Source organism: Hemicordylus capensis, chromosome 1, assembly GCF_027244095.1.
Source record: "Hemicordylus capensis ecotype Gifberg chromosome 1, rHemCap1.1.pri, whole genome shotgun sequence".
NCBI lineage: Eukaryota > Metazoa > Chordata > Lepidosauria > Squamata > Cordylidae > Hemicordylus > Hemicordylus capensis.
The window spans coordinates 298,033,280-298,053,714 of NC_069657.1; the positions used below are offsets into that span (position 1 = coordinate 298,033,280).

General features: G+C 43.7%; 1 protein-coding gene across 24 annotated transcripts in view; it reads right to left on the reverse strand.

Annotated features, from left to right (window-relative positions):
- The window catches only part of KHDRBS2 (KH RNA binding domain containing, signal transduction associated 2), a 655,851-nt gene that overhangs the window by 230,585 nt on the left and 404,831 nt on the right, over positions 1-20,435 (reverse strand). The gene's annotated exons all lie outside the window — the stretch shown is intronic.

Here is a 20,435-nt window from a genome sequence, read left to right on the forward strand (position 1 = left end):
TCTACACACCCCAGGCCACCAAGGATTTAAGTCTGATATTCCAAAATAAATATGCTGCCTGGAAATACATTTCACTGAACACACACACAGACTTCACAATATATAGTGGTATATACTGAATACTATATATTTGTATTCTTTTACTTTTAATGCCTAGAACCCACTAGAAACACTAATTATTAAAATGGGCCCCTCGCTGCAGATTAGCAAAGGAGACTTTCAACCATGCAATGTGAGCCTATGTATGTTTTCTCAGAATTCTGAACAAATTCAGTAAAGTTTGATTGCAGGAGGTTTTTCACACGAGGCTTTTAAAGCCCTTTAACACAAATCTCCTCTGGAATGGAGGTGCTGCATTCACATTTTGGCCAGATTTACCCTGAAGTCCCTGCGAGTTATTGGGGAGCAGTTCACATGCAATTCAGGTTTTTCACTGCTCGTTAGAGTGTAGCCTGATTTATATCCGGAGTTTTTAAAAAAAATGCACTATTTTGCATTGGTTCTTTGCGACAACTTCAATTTCTCAGTAAAGCCTCCCAGTAAACTTGCAGTAAAGCCTGTTGTGTGTAAAAGCCTCAGGCAGCACATCTAACCACATTTAGCTAGAAGTTCATTTCATTGAAACCTAAGGGATTTACTAGCAAGGAAAGCATGTCTAGTTAAAAATAAACTCCATTGCATTCAACTGTCTGAGATCCTTCTCTGGTAAGTGCATATAGGATTGCACATGCTCAGGGATGTAAACCAAAAAAAAAAGTGTACTCCCAGCATATTTTGCTCCCTATAGGAGACCAGTAAGTCCCACTGAAGCAAGGAAGATAGGTGGGGAGAAATAGAGAAAAGAGCAAGAATTAGCACCATTCCTCAGGTGAAAAAGAGCGCGGGGCGGGGGGGGGGAGATTGGGGAATCTGCCTCTTCTTGGTAAAATTTTAAGATAGATGAGACATGCCGGGGCTCAAGGAGTTCCTGAAGTTACGCCCTCTGTCCTAAAAGTCATTCTCCCTGCTCCCCAATGTGGAAGCAGGGCTGGTCTCTCACTGTACTGAGATAAAAACCAGTCTCTGCAGGTGCTCAGAAGCAGGGTCATCCCTAGTGGGGTGTGGGGCTGGGGGTCAAATCAGTATGTCCAGGGCCTCCTTAACATTTCATATCATTACAGAATCATACTGACTGATGACATACAGTGTAAATAGTGTGAGTGAGGTTTTTAGACATGTCCAACCAGCTTGGCATTTCTAAAGAAAAAATAAAATAAAATAAAAACAAAACGTACAACACATGCTTCACAGTTGTCACTCAGACCTTCTGGGTTGCAAAACAACTTGAACATAAGTGCATTTATGAATGAATGAATGAATGAATAAAATAAATATAATATAGTTTGTTTCAGATGTTTTTGTAATTTTCTGCCATGAAACAAGTCATTTATAGGACTTTTTAGATATAAATATATATATATTTAAAGCCAGCAAATTTTCCAATCGGTTTCAAATTAAATATATCCAGAGACTTCTCAGTCTTCCCCCCATATCAAAGCCCTATGGCAAGTAGATCCCTATATATCCAGCTGTGGTGGTAACTACAAAAAGGAATTCCCATTCTACCTCCATTACTGGCAAAGGCTGGTCTGGTCTGTGCTGGGCGGAGGGTCTGCAGAGAACTGTGGTGGGTGAGAGCAGCCAGCACTGGCCACTCGGCCTGCCTGCCTCCTTCCTTCCTTCCTTGCTGCCTGGAGAGCATCAGGCTTCAGCGAGGCCTACACAGAGGCCTCTCTGGAAGCCCCGCCCACCCACCGATCAGATGAGAGGCAGAGAGAGAAGGAGCTCTAGCAGCTTGCAGGCTGCTTAGATTGCTGGCCAGGAGGGCAAGCAGGAGAGAAGGCGCACAGGGCAAGTGGCTGAGGGGCCTTGGGGCTGGGCAGACGGGCAATGGGGAGTCATGTGACATGTCTCTGGGAGCCCCTCAAGGCAGGGGCCCCCGAGACAACTGTCTCCCCTTGCTTAATCATAGTTATGCCCATGCAGCATATGCTGTGTTCTGGGGGCTGCAGCTGAAGGTTTGTTAATTGATTATTACAGTCTTGGGTAATTTTCTTTTGCTGGTTGTGTTTTAATGTTTTTAAATTAATTTTTTAATTTTTTTTGTTGATAGTCACTTTTGGCAAAAGGTGGGATAGCAATTGAAAAATACATTAAAAGTGCAGGTGCTTCCCTTGAAAGTCTTAGATGGGACCTGGGCACCTTCTCTATAACAACCTGCCTGTACACTGAGGTCATCACTGGAGCCCTTTTCAGGGTATCTCCACCTTCTGAGATGATGGAGGTGGGGAGAGGGTTTCTCAGAGGATGATGAACCACTGGTGGAATCCCCTCATCAGGGTGGCTCCCCTGTCATTTCCCTTTTCACTTCCTTCAATGTCTTTTGGGCACCAGGCAAAGACCTTCCCGGGCCTTTAAACTCTGTTTAATGGTGCTTTTATGGGTGCTGCTTTACTTAGTTCTCTTGCTGCCATTTTTTAATTGTTCATTTTAATTTTATCTACCAACATAGGAATGGTGAAAGGCAGCAAATGCTTACTAACAATAAAGAATATATACATAATTTGTTTTTAAAATCACAATCTGATGAAAGCAATATATTCCACATATTCCAGGTGGAATGGATTCATTCAGAATATATTTTACTCTGTGAGCTGTCATAACATTTTGCCCAAATTCCCTCTATTCTGACTTGATCCAATTATTCATTCTTAAAATATAATGCTATTATCATACTGTATTATTGAATAATATTAGATACTAAGGCAGGTAGGTTTGGAAGAGGATGTTAATATTTCACACACCCACATCACCATTAGGAAGAGAACTCATTAATCATTTAGCAAGACATCACCTTACATAGGGACCCTGTCAGCTGAAACTGAACAGTGCCATTTGAAAAATCACATTTTTTATTATTATCCACCTTCTGCTATGCCCAATTTAGCACTGAGCTGAGCCACGTGCTCACCTTGCAATGAAAAAGACATACGGGCCTTAAAATTAAAATAATCTGTTTCAAGCCACCAAAACGAATCACAATAGGACAACATATCTTAAATATTCTACCCTTTGAATTCCCAGCTTACCTGCCCTGCTATAAGAAATATGGGAGAGAGGTCGTTTCACCATGAGTTTGTGTACATAGTGATATGTCATAAAATGGGAGTATTCTATTGAGCTGAGCTAGAGTTTGAAAAATTCTGGGTATATAAAAAGAACAGTACCATTGGTCCTCAACCTCATACTGGAGCCATCATACTGGTTGATGCTATGGCTTTCACAGCATATTCTTAGGACCAGAGCAGAGGGATAAGCATTTTGAGGTCAGGCTAGGATCCATGGAACCATGGATGAAGAACCTAGCTGTATGCCAGCTAACATGCTCATGGTTTTCAAGAAGCACTCACGGCTAATATGCAAAAGTCCATCACAATTGCAATCGGTTCTCATATGGGATAGAAGCATGAGGAAGAGGACACCAGGATGGCAGTTGCAGTTCATCCTAGGGGGCTGGGGGGTGCTAAATGAGGTACAGCTGCCTCTGGTGCTTGGCAGCTCCGTTTGTGCCCCCCCCATCCCACTCCACTGTTAAGAACCACACTGCCTGCAGGCTGGTCATTCATCAGATAGGGCTATGAGGGCTGGTAAATCATTGACCAGCTCCACCCGGCATTTTGCCCAGCTCCACCCGGCAAATGGCCAGCATGCAGGCAACATGGCCCTTGTTAACACCAGGGCATGGCAGAATGAGAGAGATAGGCGCAAACAGAACCTCCCTGGCCATTTGGATGAGCCACTCCTGCTGGAGGGGCACTGCTTCCTCTTTCCTTGTAAAGGATTGTTACTGAGGGAAATTTTAGAACGAAGTTCCCACAGAAAGCACAAATCACCTCTTACGTGAAAGAGGAAAGAGGAAATAGCATCTGGTCTAGTTCTGAGGGCATTCTTCCTTTACTCTTGCTTCACTTAATCACTGAATAAAGTTGTAAAGGGTTTCTCTCAGAAGCCTCTCACTGAACAAATCACTCAGTAAAATGCCACCCCCTCCCAGGGCACTTCTGTGTATTGCTGACCCAAAGTTATTTGCCAAAAATATTTTCAGCACACACATTGATCATGAGCAGGGTTAAGAAGCATTCAGGACACAATAAGGTAGTTTTGTGGGAGTCCACAAAACTACCTGAAAATTTTAAAGGCACAGGGAGCTGCAGGGAACTTTCTAAAAGGTGTAGTGCTTGACAAAGTCCTCCACAGAGGCTGCCATTTCCTCCCAGAATGCACCAGAGTATGGTGTTATGTCATGATGTCTGTCATCAACTGGTGCATTTTCAGGAGAGAAAGAATAGTATTTGGTAGGAGTCAGCCCCAATGAGGGGCAGCAGTATTTGCACTGTTGCTGTTGCCACTGCCCACAAGAACATAGCTTTGTCACACAATAATACATCTGTTGGCTAATCCCCCCATATGCAGTTTTCAAAAGTTTTGAGGCAGTTTCCTGGGCTCTCTACTAAACCTTCCATTTTGGCCACTCATAAAAGTATCAGTGAAATTGGGAGGAGGAATGATAGAACACCACTGGTTTGGGGCTGCACAGGAAGGTTGATGGGTTAACCTTCCCCTATGAAACAGTCTGCAACACTCTAGATATCGGAGGTCCATGCAGAGATCCAACAGGAGTGGAAAGGAAATGCTTCTTCCAAATACAAAAACAGACTGGCACGTAGGCTGCATGTTGTATAACTGCTTCCCTTGTAAACATGAAGAAATCTTAGGCTGGTTAGGGATGTGCACAAAACCGGTTTGCCCGGTTTGGTCCGAATTCGAACCGGGTTCGAACCAGGAGGGGGAGGTTCGGTTTTGGTTTTGCTAGAACCCCCACTGATTCAGTTCGAATTTGAACTGGTTTGAACCAGTCTGAAACTCCAAAAGTGGGTGGGGTGGTAGCTGGCACCCATGGGTACCTACCACCAAACCCCCAAAGCAATCGGACCCTTGTATGATTTTTTTATGAATTTTTGAAATTTATTTTAATTTTTTCTCATAAGGTATAATGGGACCCAAACCAGCCAATTATTCCATATTGTGGAGTACCCATCGGTGCCAACAACCACCCAAACCCCAAAGCAATCGGACACTCCTGTGACTTTTTATGAATATTTGAAATGTTTTTAATTATTTTCCTCATAGGGTATAATGGGACACAAACCAGCCCATTATCCCCTATTGTGGAGCACCTAGGGGCACAAATGTGGGGTGGGTGGTAGGCACCCAGGGGTGCCTACCACCCACAAAACCCCAAGGCAATTGGACATTCCTCCGATCATTGGTGAATTTCAAATGTATTTTTTAAAATTCCTCATAAGGAGTAATGAGGATTCCAGCAAATGTATAGCTTCACATCGGGGGCAAAGGGGTGGCCTATAGCAGAGTGTGGTGGGTGGTAGTGCCCAAGGGGATAAGGAAGCTACCAGAATTATTTGAAAGGAATTGGGCAAAGGGCTGATTTTTAAATGATTTTTGAAGTTTACGTGTCTTTAAGGTTAGCAAATAAGAGTGTATTCATGGTTTGTCATTGAAAATAGCGGTGTGCACGGAACCGCCAACTGTGGTCCAGCACTGGGTGGGGGGGTACCTTTAAGAGCGGCGGGAGGGTTTACTTACCCCTCCCGCCGCTTTCCTGCTTGCCGCCGTAATCTTTAGATTAATTGGGGCGTCAGGACACCAGCCGCACCCGCCGCCCCCCCGTGACTGGATTAGGGGCCAAATCGGCCCAAACTACTGCCGCGGCCGCCGACCACCCACCCAACCGCCCAAGACAAGGCCCGATTTCGGGCCAAGGTAGCCAGTGGCTACTAGACCGGATTAGGGGCCAAATCGGCCCAAACTACAGCCGCCGTGGCTGCAGCCACCGGCCACCCGCCCTCCCTCCCTCCCAGCCATCCGAGTCCTCACTGCAAGAAGGCCCGCGTCAGTCGGGCCGATCAGGGCCCCACAATTCGAAAAGGAGAGGAGCTCACAAACAGAGCTCCTCTCTCTGCAAAGTCTCGGCCCGAACTGGGGCTTTGGGCGCAAAGGACGCCTGGGAGTTCCGACAGGCATAATAACAGAGTTCAGGATTGAGAAGAAAAAAGTACCTTCAGGGGTAGTGTAGGTAAGGAAGCTGGAAAAACAATCAGCAGCAGCAATAGTAGAATGCAGCAGTTTAGGAATATAGGCCCAGTAATCAATAAAAGGAAAATGCAGGAGCTTACACAAGCTTTGCAGGCTCACACTCATAGCTGGTTTAGAATCTTGTCACCAAATATTTTATAACTGTTCCCCTTGTAAGCATGAAATAATCTTATGCTTGTTTTAAAGGTAAAGTGTGCCATCAAGTCAGTGTTGACTCCTGGCGACCACAGAGCCCTGTGGTTGTCTTTGGTAGAATACAGGAGGGGTTAACCATTGTCTCCACCCACACAATATGAGATGATGCCTTTCAGCATCTTCCTATATTGCTGCTGCCCGATATAGGTACCAGTAGGGATTCAAACTAAGACTTTATTCAGAAGCAGCTCCATTTTCTCCTTCTGCTTTCCCTCCCCTTTCTTTCTTATTCCATCCCCCACACTCTCTAGAGAATCCCCACTGGAACAAATGTCCAAATAAGAAAATCCAAAAAATTACTAAATAAAATAGAACACTGAGCTAAAAACTGAGACCACGTGTGTGTGTGTGTGTGTGCGTGCGCGCGCGCACGCGTGTGCACATACACACTCACCAGTTTAAAGTCTATTTGTGGTTGCAATGACACCTTATATAACTAAAAAATAATCAGCACATGTTCCAAATGCAAATCTCAAAGCCCAATATTTAGTCAGAACAGAGAATTGTGAAAATAAGAACATAAGAACAGCCCTGTTGGATCAGGTCCAAGGCCTATCTAGTCCAGCATCCTGTTTCACAGAGTAGCCCTCGAGATGCTTCTGGGAAGCCCACAAGCAGGAGGTGAGGGCATGCCCTCTCTCCTGCTGTTACTCCCCTGCAACTGGCATTTAGATGCATCTTGCCTCTAAGGCTGGAAATGGTCTATAGCCCTCAGACGAGTAACCATTAATAGACCTGTCCTCCATGAATTTATCTATAAATAACCAAATCAACCAAATGGATTGGTTAATAGATTGGCCAGCTAATCTATTAAACACTAAATTAAAATAGATTAAAAATCATCTATTAATAAAGTTTATAAATTAGATTAACAAGGTCTATCATATAACCATATACCGTCTGAGTAGATATATGGTCCTCCTGAAGGCATTGCTGTGTGTAATCTGTGACCCCTTCTTGAGGCAAGGTATGTGCTTAGAAAGCTTTTCCAAAGCCATTTGAGGCCAGAGCTTTGTTGTAATTAGCTTTTGCAAGGAACTTAGTGGAGATGGGGAGGGGAAAACCTTGGGCTGGGGGCAAAAATAGAGGAGAACTTGGCCCAAGGAATGCTTTGAAAAACAGCAAGGATGGATTTGGGCCCTCTGATATAATGCAGTATTTTTGGATGTATTAAAAACATGACTTTAAAAAGGGATAGACAATATGAATATTTAAGGGCCAAGCGAAGGCCAAATATTCCCCTGACACTTACCCTTCACTTAGATTAGTATATATCTATATGAATATTTATTAGGCTGCGGTTGTATTAGCATCAAACACAGCAACATTGTACTTTAGGCTGTGTCAGCGCTTCTTTTAAACTCCATCTGGCAATGAATAGAAACCCTTTAAAGTTGAAACATATCAGCTAATATTTCAGTCAAGAGAGGCACTTGACTTGTTCCTCTTTCACAAATAATCCTTAGAGATTTAGTATCAAACCAGGAACGTGACCCACTTAACAAAAACACATATACATGCCACATACATTTCATGATACATTATATGTTTAAACACTCTCAAATTTTAAAACTGTGTGCACAAACCCACACTTAAACTGTAGAGTTCTGGTACTGATTTACTTCCATATCCCTCTGAAAGGAATATATGCAGGTTTGTCCAGAAGTAGGAAGGAAGGCACATTTCATTATATGGCTGGGATTGGAACCAGGAGGAAACCGCCACTCAGCTTCATCTTCAACCTGTTTTTATGCCTTTTTGTAGAACGGGGCTGTTAGACCAGTTTACTCCCAGAATACAGATGTAATTATGATCCTAGTAACTTCAGCAAGACCCTCTAGATTAAGCATTGTGGGTTCAGACTGAAAAGTCAGGTTTTTGGGATCACACTGTTTTAGAAGTGGAAAGGGCTCTAGAGGTCTTCGAGTCAAGCTCCCTGCTCAGGGCTGGAAACAGCCTGCAGCATCCCTGACAGGTGTCCACCAATCTCTGCTTGAAATCCTCTAAAGAAGGGAAGCCTACCACTGCATGAGGCAGACTGTTCCACTGTCAGACAACACTTATGGTTAAGACATTTTTCTGGATGTCTAGCCTGAATCTGCTTCCTTGTAATTTCAACCCATTGGGTCCCTCAGAAGCAACAGAGAACAAGTCTGCTCCTTCTTCAAAGAGACAGCCCTTCAGATATTTAAATATGATGATCATATCCCATCTTAGTCTTCTCTTCTCCCAGCTAAACATAATATCCAGCTTTTTGGACCATTCTTTGTGAGACTTAGTTTGCAGACCTTTCACAGGTTTCTCTCTGTCTCTCTCATCTGACCTGGTTCCAGTTTATCAATGTCCTTCCCAAAGTGTGGTATCCAGAACAGTACTCCTGAACAGTGCAGATACAGAGCTTCATGGGCAATGCTGTATTTTGGAGGGCAATGGGGCAGGGTATGTGCAAACTTAATTGGCACAGACAACTCTATAGAAAGTCTATTAATGGTTACAGGATGGAATTTCATACACGTGCTACACATGCTGTGCTGTGCAGCACAGCACACCAAGGAAATGGTGTTGTCAGATAGAGAAACTCTCCCTAATTATCTAATCCAATCCAATGTTGTACATGGTTGTCCTGTATTTATACAAACTGCCCTGAGGATCTCCCTCAACCATGGGGCAGGGTGGAAATTAAACTACAAACATATGAATCTATCTATGTGGTCGCCAAGAGTCGACACCAACTTGACGACACTTAATCAAAAATCATGAAATTAACTGCACATACATATATTTAACAAATGTCTCAATTTCTTCACAGTCTAGAAGGTAAATTGTACTTTGCTCAGTGATTCACACTTGGAGAAATAACTACACAGTGGAAAGCAGTCCACTGCAGTCTAAGATGGAAAAGCATCTTGTAATTTTATGTTCCATAACACCACCTGATCTTTTTCACATGTCCCCAAAGATTTAAAGCTTTTCTTTTTTAACAAGTATAACATTCCAGATCTCATTATGGAATGGGTTAGTAGTATGGGTTGGGGGAAAACCACACCTAAATGTGACCCTAAAGTGGGGGAACAAGTGAGTAGACTAAAATATATTTGACAACTATATGCAATGAGAATTTTGCCACAGTCTTTAATAAGATGTGGACTGCAGACATAGTCCCAACCCCACAGGATGCAAGCATGGCAGCCACGTCTGCACTGGCGTAGGTCTTCAAGGAAACTAGAATCACACTGATAAGTTGCATCTTGTTAGTTTATGATTTCTCTGTGTAAACCGCTTTGGAAACCTTTGTTGAAAAGTGGTATATAACTATTTATAGTAGTAGTATGTTTAGCTAGGATGGGAATCAGGTGGAACAGAACACAATCCTCTGCCCCTCCCAAAGAGTTGATTGATGCAATCTGAGATTTGTTAAAAAGGCCACGTGTGCAGTTGCAACTGCTGAATTATACATATACCACCATATGCTATTGAGAGGGACTGTAGCTGAGTGGAACAGTATCTGCTTTGGAAACAGAAAGCCCCAGATTCAATCCCTGGTATCTCCAGGCAGGGCTAAGAAATACCCATTTGAAACCTCAGAAAGCTGCTACCAGTCAGTGGAGCAATACTCAGCTAGATGGACCAACATTCTGACTCCGTACAAGGCAGCTTTCTCTAACCAGCCGAGTTAGGGATACACATGCAGAAGCTTGCTTTTAGGGGCATCCTAGCTGGACTGGGGTAACTGTGAGTTATTTCTTGACCCATTATTCAGCAAGACTAAGGACACAACCCACCAAGAACATCTCCAGCTCAATCCAGACTGAAAAGAATAGTATTTGTAGAACAGCACATTTGAAATGCTTCATTTCAGTGGAGCTTCCACTGATCGCACCATTATGTTTCTTTGAATGCTTGAGGCTGACAGTCCCACTAACTGGGAAACAAACTTTGAACTTGCAACTGTGAACTCCCTTTTGTGCTGTTTTTGAATGACTGTTATTTTGGTATAATTTTATTTTAGAAAAATCTACAAAAGTAATGGCTGACATTCTTTTAACTATACTGACACAAAGCAGAGCACAAATATTTCCCCCTTTTTCATTCTGTGTTTTCCTTATTATTATTCATGAAATCCAAACCCTTTAATATAGTCCTCATAATAATATATAATCAATCTACTGTTTATTGTCATTAGAGTAAAAAATATAATCAGATTTTTCAATACACTGCAAATATTAGTGAAATGTCATTTACCCTTTTATCTAAGTGCCTTAGGCATAAGAACTAATCCATCACTTTAAATCAATATGCTATTCATGTTTCACTGTCTATAATGTCAGGTTGTTCCAATAATCTTTGTTCTTTGTATGTTTCCCACCACTTTGTTCACTGTGTAGAGTGCAAGAAGTACAATAGCAGATGAACTATGAATAAAAATACACTTTAAAGTACAGAGATGTGCCTATTCCGCTTGACAAATAAATTGATATGCATATATGCATGCTTTTCAGAACTTTTCAATGCTATTAAATATGCTTACCAAGAAATATCTAATTATATTTATCTTCCTCCCACTTAAATCTACAGAATACATTCACTCTTGGAATGAACAAGTCCCTAACTCTTAAAGGCTTAAAGAATTAGTGTTCCCTCCCACTACACAGTGGGGAAGAGAGACATACTAAGGATGCATAGTAAGCTCTCAATTTTAATCCACTAGGTGGCTAAAATCAACAGCATCCAAAGTTTTGTAGAGGGTTTGCCATGTGCTCAGATGAGATATCTACTTGGAGTATCCCTCTAAGCAGCTGCATATGGGTGGAGATGGTCCTTTAGGTATTGTGGTCTAAATATATGTAGGGCTTTAAAGGTGATTGCCACCACTTTGAATTGCATCTAGAAATGGACTGGTAGGCAATACAACTGACTTGCTCCCCAAAGCTGGCACTGGTCTGAACACTTGTGCCAATGTGTTGGAAGTTTTCAAACAGTCTTCAAAGGCAGCCCCATGTAGAGTGCATTATGGTGATCTAGTCTTGATATAACTTAGGCAGGTATGACTGTGGCCAGGGTGCTTTCCAGATTGCACGCAACCACAGTGTCACAACATATCCCTTAAGTGTTCTTCTGCACTGCCTACACTGCCCCTGCGCTGTAAGCAAGATACTGTTCACATTTCCAATGCCTTCTTTCAGATTTTGTTGCTGCGTTGTAGCCTTATAACGTCACATATGTGTCTCAGAAAAACAGCTGTATTTCCCCATGGTAGCTTACAATGGATTTCAACTGTGGTTTGAATTTGGCACACAAAATGTTGCAGTTTACACCACTTTTTGCATTGTAAGACTCACTATCTGGAAACCACCCTGGTTCACTCTTTCCTGAAATGGTTGCACTTGGTGGACTAGCCTAAGCTGAGGAAGGCACTCCTGGCCACAGCCCCTACCTGGGCATCCAGGAGCAATGCTGGGTCCAGGAGCACTCCTAGAATGTGAACCGAATATCACTAATCAGATTAGAAACCTTGTCCACAAATGGGTGCTGTGTGTACAGTTCCTCCCCTGATCCTGTTGCAGTGGTGCTGTGTGAGTAGTCCCAGTCAGAAAATCACTGATAGTGTTGACAACAACAAATATTTATATATTGCTTTTCAGCAAAGTTTTCCATAGAGAAATAGGAAGGAAGGAAGGAAGATGGATCCCTCACTGTCCCCAAAGGACAATCATTAAAAAGGGGCTCACAATCTAAAAATTAAAAGGGCTCAGTAGGCACTGAGTTGGTTGTCTTTGGTTGAATACAGGAGGGATTGACCATTGCCATCTCCCACACAGTATGAGATGATGCCTTTCAGCATCTTCCTATATCGCTGGGGCACAATATAGGTGTTTCCCATAGTTTGGGAAACATACCAGTGGGGATTTGAACCGGCAACCTCTGGCTTGCTAGTCAAGTCATTTCCCCACTGAACCACATACATACATATTTCCTGTGTCCCATTGACTCTTTTGATCAGACAGATTTTGAAACACTACAAACCCTTTAAAGACAACAATAGAGATGGCAAAAATACTGGAGGCAAGAATAGTATGAGCATACACTCCATAAGCACAGCTATTTCTTTTTTATCTGTCTTAATTGAAAACAGACACAGAGTGTCTCCAGATTGCCTAGGTATCATAAGCCTAGGGGATCTTTCAGTGTTTCCTTCATCATATCAGATGTTCTTGCCCATGAATTGTCTTCTTGACCCTCAACTACGGTTCCAACACTACCACCAGAATCCAATCTGTATATTCTATCTAATGCAGTGTCATTCCCCCCCATTCATGCTCTAGTTTTCTACATACTGTATAATAGTTCAAGTTTCAAAGATTTCAGATTCAGTGTTAAATAAAAGCTTTCACCTCCACTTTGAATATTATTGTGAATTCACTGTAACATAATAATCCTAACAGTTCTGTACAGAAATACTAAAATGTGACAATGTCTTCTGTAGTAATGCTCATCATTGTCCATGAATCTAGTGGATATGTACAGTTGTTCCAACTTGCCTGAATACTATTGAAAAATGTAAACAGCCAATGGAGCTTGAACAGTTGAGTGTGACATTAGCTTTCATTCTCAATCATTTGCACTGTGCAGTAAAAAAACAACCCCAAAAAACAGCCGAGAGAAGAAACTGTATGGCATTAAAAAGGGCATTTCTTTTTTTCTTTCTCTCTATTTTGCACTGTCTTTAGATCTGTCTTTGGAATTATTCTAAATCTATGATGCAATTACTACGATGCAACTACGATTGAATTATTCTAAATCTACGATACAGTCCTGCTACATTAGATGCTGCCATGGGCCAGAGATGTGCTGTTATTTATTGCTCTCATTTGGTTTTTCAGGAGAAAAAAGAAGGAACATTTACAATCAAATTATGCTATTCTAAGATATATTTTCAGCAAATATATGTTGTATCGGGAGCTAGTCTTATGCTTCAGCATTTCTGTAGACAGATAAAGAAACATGCAAGTTCATGTTTGGACATCATATTGAATGTATGTACACATATGTATATTTTAATGTGAATAACTGCACATACATTCATTTTAAAAGTGAACCTGGGTACAGACCCCCTTGAATGCAGGGTACAGATAGGAAATGCACTTCTCTGTGTGATTTGAACATACTGGCTGCATTCACACATAATGCAAAAGGGGCCAGAGGTTGCCAAACCTGTACGTCCGAATGCAGGACACCCCTTCCAAACTCCAGTTTCATGTGCACAGCGACTCAAGGTTCCACTCTCCAAACTCCAGTTTGAACCCTTGGGTTGTAGTGAGTTTCATCATCCCAACCCAAGGCTGAACGCAGCCTGCGTTATGTCCGAATGTGAAACTGCAGGCTGCGTTCCCTGAAACTGGAGTTGAGGGAGGAAGCTCCTTCCTCTCTCCAGCTGTGATTGGCTGTGCAGGCTGTCCTTCATGAAAGAAGGAAGCCCACACAGCTAGTTCCCCCTCCTCTCTGCAGTCCTGCTAACTGCAGGCTCCCTGCTCCCTGTTATGTCCAAATTTGGACAGGAGAGCGGGGTGGGGATGGGGGTGGGGAGCAGAACCACAGGTCCACTGGATCCGTGGTTCTATGTTATGTGCAAATATGGCCACTTGTGTAAATATCTGTACGTGTATACAGTGCTGAACATGCAAACACTGTACATAGTTTGCACATAATATGTGAATAGGGCTAGAAGAATCTAGCTTTGTAATTGCACATTCAGCCATACCAGCTTGGCTGAAGGTTATGATGAAGGTTACAAACTATGCAAGCCAAACTCCAGCTTAAGCATCTAATTGGGGTGTCCAACTTCCCATTCAGTGGGAATCACTTGGCTTCCCATTGGAGCCATTCAGCCCCAATTTAAGGGCCATTTCACACATTATAGAGAGGCAAATCCAGCTTTACCACTGAGTGTGCACTTAGGGAACTGCAGCTAAGCATGGTTCCCTGATTAGGGTGTATCTGCACATGTCCATGCATCACTTACAGTCCTAATGCATATTTTTAGATGTCCATCTTAACATGTTATGTGTGCAATAACTCTAAGATGAAATATAAATTAATGCCCCATTTCTTAAAACAAAGGGTGTCCATTAAGTCTCAGGGGAGTTGGTTATCTTTAGATCACCAGTTTGGGATTTCTCTTTGTTGGCAGTGGCTTAACAGAAAGTATACATTTGGTTGCTAAGTACTGCACAAATGCTAATTTTATCTGGCAGGTGAGAAAAAGTGGAGCTGCAAGCAGGCAAATCTTAAATCATCTGTCTGAATGAAGTCAGGGATGCAATCTTTTTCAGAAGATTTGTTGATGTGATGTCGAACAAGAAAACCATCAAAAACCTCATTTGTATTTCCCCATATCTCTACAGGACACATTAATGGAGTTATAGTCAAATAAATGTTGTTCTATATGGGGATGGTCATGTGCTCAAGTCAGTCTTGTGAAAAATGTGAGTTTAAAAAGATGTAATTAAGCTGTGGCTGATGACTATTCTTACTCTGAGAAAACTTTTTGTCCAATCTTATTCCAATTTACAAAATTCATGTTGACAAATCCCAAGTACATTAGCTGTCCTTCTCATTAGTTCTAACTGAGCATATTGGCATTTCAGACCATATTGTCATCTAATTCATCTACTATAGGTTCCTTTCAATAACAATGAATGAGATAAGTGATTCACTCCTGATCAGTAGTCCTCAGTAGTGGCTGCTGAAGTACTGCAGTGGTAGTAAATGGCAGAGGTGAGGGGTACACGTGCCCTTACCAGTAGGCGTTGAGCAGTGGCACAAGAGGCAGCAGTGATGAAGTCCAGCCATATTTGGCTTGGGGTGGAGGAAAAACTGAACAAAATCAAGCCCATTCAGTTCAATTTTCATGAATGCCTATGGGGCCCAAATGAACCAGATGGCATATTAGCTGCTTGGTTCATTTGTTCTCTCTCTCTCATCAGAAGTGGGGTGGTGGTTGTTACTTTTTAAACCAGCCGAGCAGCAATCTTTTTCTTTTTTACATTTGGAAAGGAGTGTCAGCTCCTCCCATTGGCTCCCTCTTTGTGGCCACCATGAGGCAGCCAATGGGAGGAGCCGATACACATACAATGCTCTGGACCAACACAACATCTAGGGCATTGTGGGTGGGGGAGGGGGGCATGGCAGCTGGGGGGCACTCTCTGACATTCCTTTTCAACTTTAAAAACAGTTTTAAAAGATGGAAGGGAAAGCTTGCTGCTCAACTGTGCTTCAAGATAACCAATTTACCTTTTATGAAAACAAACAGGGGCAACAAAAATGAGGCAGACTTATCCAAAACCAATTAACTTCTACACAAACTAATTACAAAGTTAAGTTTTTCATAATAAAAACAAATGGAATCCCAGCATGAAAGAATGCATGCCTTGCATTAAGAGAGTGCTTTCTTCTTCATGAACCCCACTGCCTGAAGATCATCCAGGGAAGTCTGGTTGCGGTTGCCACCGGCCCTCTTGGTGGTAGCCCAAAACCAATCCTTCTCTAGGGTTGCTCCAGGGCTCTGGAACGCACTCTCAAATGACATCAGAATCTCCCCACCTCTGGTAGTTTTAAAACAACTTTTGAAAACACACCTGTTTTATCCAGCAGTTTTAAAGTTTTATTTACGGTGATTTTAATCTGTTTTATATGACTTTTAGGTTTTAGTTGCTGTTTGTTTAAATTGTAAACTGTCCTGAGATTTATATAGGGTGGTATATACATGTGTTAAATACATACATACATACATGCATACCTCTAGCAAAGTCAGCACTATGCAGATGTGCAGCTGCTGTCTGACCAGCAGCACCCTGCATGAACTACTGATGTGATTCGCATCCCGCCTCAACCACCACCACCACCACCACCACCACCACCACCACCACCACATGATACTAGCCAGTAATGGCATGTACCCCCTTGTTCTTGGTCACTGCTCAGCGGTAGGCCATTTGCTAGTAAACTGCATCACTTTACAAGTCACTGCAGACAGCCATTAAATACTGTATGTAAACTCAGAGCTGCCAACTTTCAGCATCATATATGCAGCACAGTCACCAGATGATCATAAGAATAAATAGTACAGGATAACTGGAGTCAAATATTTATAAAAGAATAAATTATGAGTGTAACACATAACTCATTATGTGGAGAGCCACACTTTATGGGTTCCACTACAATGCTTAGCAGCTTTCCCCCAGTGGCATTGTTCTTTCTTACTGTAGTATGAGGCTGCACAAATGCATGGGCTGCCAGTGGGCCTGGGATCGAGGAGAGAGGAAGCTGAAGGTGACACTGATCTGTAGAGACCCCCCAGAACTGAAGATGTTTGCTGCCTGGGATAGGAGGTACTTGGGGAGCACCCTCAGATGGATGGTCTGTGAAAAATATTGCAATGACCTGAAGCGGAAAGCAGACCAGGGTAAAGTGTTTGAGGTCACCTCTCAGTGGGATGCCAGCAACAATTTTATGTCCTGTGGTGACTTCACGCACTTTGCAGACTGGTGCTTTGTACATTTTGCCCGCCTCAACGTGGTCCCCCTGAATGGAGCAGTCAAGCCGAGAGGCGCAAGAGACAAGCGCTGCTTCCACTGCGGCCAACCCAATGAGACTCTACCCAAGGTGCTGTGCTGCTGCCAATCCCACTCAACTGCTTAGAAGGACTGACACGACACAGTGATGCACTGCCTGGCCAAGGCCATCCCCACCTCCAACGGCACGCTTTCCATTAACCGAGCTGTGCCTGGGACAGAGCTTGACGTTGTGGTCCGCAATAAGGAGCAGAAGAAAATCATCATGGTTGATGTCACTATCCCAACTGAAAACCGGAAAGCGGCCATGACGTCGGCCAGAGAGAGGAAGGACCAGAAGTATGCCCCACTAGCACAGGCACTCAGGGAGTGGGATTATGTGGTATCTGTCCACGCCCTACTGGACAGGGCCCTGGGGGCCTGGGACCCCACCAACGAGCCAGTACTGAGAGCTTGCAGTGTGGGCAAATGCTATGCCAAGCTCATGCACAAACTGATGGTGTCTGACACCATCTGGTGGTTCTGAGACATCTAATTAGAACACATCTCAGGGCACCGCCAGTACCAGGAGCCAGCTCACTCACCTAAAGCCCAAGGGTGGGGGGGAGCCAAATCATTCTGCTCCCCTAACCCAAGAGGAGATGGGCCACTGAGTGCACAAAGGAACAGCTCGCTCTCCTAAACCCAGAGGAGGGGACCCACCTATGGCTTGCCTGGCTATGCCCACAGCGAGCAAGCCAACACATCCCACAGGGAAACGGCTTGCCCTCCTAAAACCCAGAGGAGGCGAGCCACCTATGGCTTGCCCTACTATGCCCACAGGGGGCAAGCCACCGCACACTCCACCCTACTCTGGTAGGGAGGAGCTCGATCAGAGCTGCGGACAAGACCAGTGAGGTTTTTTCCACCTGCATGAGGATGCCAGACCACCTGAAAACCCCCAGAGGACACCCTGGATGATGTGCCACCTCCCGCCCACAAGTTGAGACTGGGTTCCCCCGCTCTCCTGGCTTGGACTCTACCTTGGACTCTGTCCAGACTCACATACACATGGAACCGAAGGAGGACTTGCATACATTGGCAATGCCTTGCAGCTCGCGACTAACTCAGATGGACACTTGTTTTCTTATGGCCGTCTTGACCTGTATGTATGTGTGTAACTTCCCGCTTCAGGAACATGTTCTGTAGCATATCTGTATGCTAAACGAACCATGTCAGCACAGCGGCCGAACACGCCAGGAACTCCCACTGACAACACCCCTGGAGGACCCCCTGGACCTGGAGAAGACCCTCCACCGTTGAGGACCCATGCCCAGAGGCTGCAATTGTCAGAAGACTGGCACGGCCCTGTGGGTCACACACAAGGTGAGGCCAGGATCCGACCCTCCCTTGGACCTTTTGGACATTCCTCTCACTGAACTCTTTTAATCGAACTCTACCCAAACCTGTAGGAACTCGCATACAGTGCTATATTCTCTCTACCATTGCAACCACACATTCTTTAGTACACGGCCGTGTTTTATCGGGAAATTCTATTCACTGCTGTATTGCTTTTGTAAACCATATGCTAAACATTCTCTAATAAAAGTCAATTTGCTCAGCTGTTTCAGCATCTGGTGATTTTCACTAGAATTTCTTAAGGAAAATTAAAGCGTGGAATGCGCATATACTGGAGTTTCCTGATGAAGACAGAGCATCTGAAGCCATTTGGCTCATGGCCCTTCGGTCCACAGCTCACGCCATTTCTGCCTGAAATTTTAGAGCAACAAATAAGCTTGCAAAACCACAGCCCAAAGTTATATAAGCCAGGTTTCATGACTTTTTCACTTGGGATTGATTTCATGGTAAGAGATTGCCAATATCATTAAGGCAAGCCTGAAGACATTGTGACTCATGAAGCTAAATCCACCCACCAACCATGAATTGGGGTCTCGAAGATACTCAGCATCAGATGTCTTTCTGTTTGCAATCACAGGCAAACAGCAAAAACAAAATGTATATCAGCCCCCTGCTGGCTTACACACACACACACACACACACACACACACACACACACACACACACACACACAAACTCAGCACACCAGTTGTATATGGCGAGGCACCAAGGACATCCTGCTTTTGCTGCCTACCTGAGATGTCACAAGTGCAGGCCTGACTTAGGTTTTCCTCTGTGGGGAGAAAAATGAATTCATACAAAAATTGAATTCCTACATTTATGATCCATAGACAGACATTTAATTGCACCAGAGCAGAAAATATATCATTTTATTTAAAGTTCAGGATACTTTCTTTAATGATTGATATTGCAATACTGGTGTTTTAAACAGAAGCTTATTACCAGTTTGACTACCAATAATGGGTTGGTTCCTAACCTTTTGTGCTGTGATGTTCCAAAGATGGATACACCATCTATGAGTGGAATGAGAAACCTTCCTAGGGAACTCTTCTTCCATTCACAGAAGGAGCTCCCAGCAATGAAGCACCACAGCCCGAGGGTTTAGGATCCAACACTATGAAGCTATTCCCACAATCAGTAGAAAGTGGGCTAAGGGAGCCTCGCCTGCTTTCTACTGATCTTCTACTGATCGTGGGAACCACCAGGCTCACGAGCGAGCCCGGTGGTTCCAAGGCAGCTTGCCTAATTCCCCCTCCCCTTAAATGAGGTTAATGGAGCAAGTGCTCCATTAACCTCATGTTCTTGCTTGTGTGCTGCTGTGGCACAAGGCAACACACGAGTAGACCCCCAACCAGGAGGCTGCAGCCAGTCTTCTGGCCTCAGGGGTCTCTCCAGAATTCCCTGCACGTGCCCAATCCCCGCAGTCCCCACTGGCTCCGTGATGGATCCGGTAGTCGTGTGGGCGGCCGATCTGGCCACCCAGGGCTGCAGTCATGATTGTCTGTGGGGAGAGTGGACTAAGCCTGCTCTCCCTGCAGACCTGCCAGAAGCTCTTCTCACTGATCGTGAGAAGAGCTTCATTATGTTTTTATTACTGAAATATGTGTCTGAATATATATGCTTTGTGATATATCTTTGGGAATAGGGTCATTACTTAGTGGAAGAGCATCTGCTTTGCATGCAGGAGGTCTTAGGTTCAATTTCTGTTATTTCTAGATAGCACTGAGAAATGATTGAATGATTCATTAAGTGCCATCAAGTCGGTGTCGACTCTTAGCGACCACATAGATAGATTCACTCCAGGATTATCTGTCATCAAGTTGGCCTTTAAGGTCTCCCAGTGGTGCATTCATTGCTGTTGTAATCAAGTCTATCCACCTTGCTGCTGGTCATCCTCTTCTTCTCTAACTTTCCCAGCATTGTGGACTTATCAAGGGAGCTGGGTTTTCGCATAATGTGTCTGAAGTAGGACAGTTTGAGCCTGGTCATTTGTGCCTCGAGTGAAAATTCTGGATTGATTTGTTCTATGATCCATTTGTTTGTTTTCCTGGCTGTCCA